The sequence below is a fragment of the Ictidomys tridecemlineatus genome, unplaced genomic scaffold, assembly GCF_052094955.1.
Source record: "Ictidomys tridecemlineatus isolate mIctTri1 unplaced genomic scaffold, mIctTri1.hap1 Scaffold_45, whole genome shotgun sequence".
NCBI classification, from domain to species: domain Eukaryota; kingdom Metazoa; phylum Chordata; class Mammalia; order Rodentia; family Sciuridae; genus Ictidomys; species Ictidomys tridecemlineatus.
Window position 1 is genome coordinate 1,037,902 of NW_027522913.1, and position 4,345 is coordinate 1,042,246.

Here is a 4,345-nt window from a genome sequence, read left to right on the forward strand (position 1 = left end):
GAATTGTTGTGTTGAGCTTGGGCCTCTTTTTGTAGATGTCTTGCTAATCTGTAAGAAAACATTTTTTTTTTAAGGACTGAAAGCAAACTATCTCAACTGCAACAAAGTAAAACAAATTAAATCTCTTAAAAACAATAAAGTACATAATACTTCGTTCTGTTTTTGAAGTAATTCCACATTTTCAAGGCAAATCTACATTACCCTGAGAATCAAACTTTTTACAAAAAAAAAGTTTGTACAAAATAATGATGCAATAAGATACTTTTCATACCATTTCACTGGGACACATTTCAGAATCTTAAAGCTGAAAAGAATCTCAAAAAGCACATAATTTAACTTTCTTTATTATGCACTAATTTCTTCTATAAACAACCAATAAATAGTTTTCTAGATTCTACTTTAACACTTCCAGTGAGCACCAATAAGAGTATCAACCATAGATACGTTATCATTCTATCATAATTAATTTCCCAATAAGATTTGCCCAAATCCAAATTACAGCCATGACAATAACTCCATCAAAATATGCTTTTGAAACATTTTTAATGGAAAATAAAGAAAAGCCGTCCACCAATCAAAAACAGAAAATACTGCTTGCCCAGTTATCATCATATCTAAAAATGGCAGGTAGGCCTTGAGTGAGTTTTCCAGGATGAATTTATGATGCTAATCCAAGCTCAACAGTGAAGATCCAAAGCTATTTCTGAGACAGTAAAAGGCAAAAATTTACTCTTATGAAGAAAGAGGGGAAAAAAAGACCAATTTTAGACACAGTATTTGATTAGACATGTTTCTAAACAAGATATAAAAATGGCCAATAAACACATGAAAAGATATTCAGTATCATTAGACATCAGGGAAATGCATATCAGAATCATAAAATAATTACTTAGCACCCATGCAGATGGATATAATTTAAAAAAAAAGAGATGAAGAAAATAATAGGAGTAGAGAGAGTACGGAAAAAACTGGAACCCTCATGCATTGCTGATGGGAATGTAAATTGGTGCCAGCCATTGTGGAAAAGTTTAATATAGTTAAATACAGAGGAACTGTATGCTCCATCAACTCCTAGATGGATATATCCAAAAAACTAAAAATAAATGTTCGCACAAAGCACATGTACACAAATGTTTATAGCAGCATTATTTGTAATGATCAAAAAGTCATACAACCAAATTGTCCATCAATTAATGGATGAACAAAACGTGGTACATATATTCAGTAGAATATTATTCAGTCATAAAGAGAAATGAAACTCAGATAATATGCTAGCTACAGTATGAATGAACTTCAAAAAGATTATGCTATATAAAAGAAGTCAGATGTAAATGGTCATGTTATATGATTCCATTTACATGAAATGTACAGGAAAGGTAAATTCATAGAGAAAGAAAGCAGATGAGTGGTTGCCAGGATATGGAGAAATTTAGAATGATTGACACCAGGTATGAAGTTTCTTCTGGGAGTAGGAGAAATTTTTAGGAATTACATTAGTGATGGTTATAACACACTGTGAATACATTAAAGACCACTTCACTGTACACATTAAAATAGTGAGTTTTATGGTATATGCTAAAAAAATGCAAGAAAAAAGCTAGCAAAAGATTTTGAAAATAAGATTGCTATTTTGGTTGAGGTATAGGAGTAGGAATGGCAGCAAGTGCTAGCTAGAAAAAGGCAATTAAAAAAGAGAGTTCATCACAGTTCCAAAAAACAAGTACTAGATAAGAGTTCTACTCTATGCAATCATATCCTTAAAGATCAAGTAGTATTCTCAATGGTCTCTATCCTCTTTATGAAAAGTCTGCATCCTTTATCATTAAGCAATAAATTCTTACAAGAAATCTTAACATTTGCTAAGATAGCTCCACCATGTTACTTAGTCAAATTTTCATCCATTTACTTACTTGCTTCCAAAGCTGGAAACCACACAATATATTTTCCTAAAATGTCATTCACTTACTCACAGTCTCACAGTTTTATGAATTCTTATGCAGGAGAAGGTACAAATAAATATGGCCCATTGTCCTTTTTCTGGATTTGCTTTCTTTTTTTTTTAAACTCTTGCTGACCTATGTGGACTCTTAAAGGAATTCATGGTCTATACACCCTTAGCAATGTCAACTATACATCCCTGAGTTCAGGGAAGTTATAGTGTAATAGTTTCTTTATTTGAATATTTCTACATATAATTTGCTAAGTGTGGCTATCAACCTAAGCAGGATTCTTTTTTTAATTTAAATAGTTTTGTTTTGTTATTTTTTTAGTTGTAGTTGGAACCAATACCTTTTATTTTATGTATTTATTTTATGTGGTGCTGAGGATGGAACCCAGTGCCTTGCACATGCTAGGCAAGTACTCTACCAATAAGCCAAAGCTCCAGCCCCAGCCCCTAAGCAGGATTCTTGTCAGGAAAAAAAAAAGTATAGCTTTCAACTCCTGTTTAAATACTAATAATCAGGGCTGGGGTTGTGGCTCAGTGGTAGAGTTCTCGCCTAGCATGCACAAGGCACTGGGTTCGATCCTCAGCACCACATAAATGTAAAGAACACCTACAACTCAATAGGTAAGAGATAATTCAATTTAAAAAATAGGTAAAAGATTTGAACGGACATTTCACAAACAAGATTTACAGAGGGAAAAATAAGCATATGAAAAGACATTCAACACTATTAGACATTAGAAAAATGTAAATTAAACCTATAGTTAAGTATACTGATAATAGCTACAATCAAAAAAATAATAATAAATGCTGCTATACAGAGAAACAGAAAACCCCTTCATACTGCTGGTAGAGATATAAAATGGTACACCCAATTTGGAAAATTTGACAGCTACTGTAAAAAGTTACAAACTGAACATATGACTCAGCAATTCTACTTATAGGTATTTATTCAAGAGAAATGAAGAATGTGTCCACATAAAATATTGACATGAATGTTCAATGCAGTTTTATTGATAATAACCAAAATTCAAATGTCAACCAACTAATGAGTGAATAGGCACATAAAACATGAGACAGCCATACAATGTAATACTGTAAATTCACCAATAAAAAGGAATAAAATCATAATACATGCTAACACTAACCCTAACCCTAACCCCCAACACTAACCCAAAACCCTAAACCCTAACCCTAACCCAACCCTAACCCTAACCCCAACCCCTAACCCTAAACTCTAAACCCTACACTCACCCTAATCCTAACCCTAAACCCCAAACCCTAACCCCAACCCCAACCCTAAACCTTAACCCCCTAACCCTAACCCCCTAACCCTAACCCCCTAACCCTAACCACCCCAACCCCAACCCCAACTCTAACCCTAACCCTAACAACCCTAACCCTAACAACCCTCACTCTAACAACCCTAACCCTAACCCTAACAACCCTAACCCTAACTACCCTAACCCTAACCCTAACCCTAACCCAACCTAACCCTAACCCTAAATGCCTATTCTGTCTCTAGAAGCAGGTTTCTGCTCTCAAGGTTCTTGAGACAAGATTTACTTATATAATTAACCAGAGAAGAAAATAAGGCTATGTATAATGAAATGCTGAATTAGCTAAATGAACACAAATGAAGTAAATTCAGAGTTAGGACAGGATCCAGGCTTGAAAAAAATTGGCTATTTGCAGAGATAGAATGTGGATAAATAGGTACCTTAAGATAAACAATAAAGCTGGGCCTGGTGGTATACACCTGTAATCCCAGTAGCTTGGGAGGCTGAATCAGGAGGATCATGAGTTCAAAGTCAGCCTCAGCAAAAGCAAGGTGCTAAGCAACTCAGTGAGACCCTATCTCTAAATAAAATATAAAAAAGGATGGGGATGTGGCTTAGTGGTTGAGTGCCCCTGAGTTCAATCCCTGGTACCATCTCCCCCACAAAAAAAAAGATAAATAAGAAAGTTTTCAAACCCTGCTCTACAGGAATCCTCAGGATCTTGTGAAGGGCAGGGCTACTATGTAAAAGTGGAGAAAGGACACTGCCCCATCTCCTACCTTGGACTTCAATCAAAAAAGCTCTACTTTTTCTTGAAGTCTGATACTGGGGCTGAGGATGTGGTTCAGTGGCAGCAAGCAAGCCCTGGGTTCATCCCCTGCACCACCAAAAATAAAATAGACAAATAAATAAATAGCGTGACAAGCTCCTTAATTTACAAATGCATTTTTTTAAAATCCATAGAGAAATGTCTCAAAGCTATGCAACTAATTAATGATACAGAACCCAGGTCTGAGGAGGGGCTTGAGGGGTCCTCTGGGCAGGGGCATTGAAGTCACACTTCTGTCCCCCTCTGGACTGCCATAGCCTTAATAACTGGCTGTTTCAAAGGGTCTTTGAT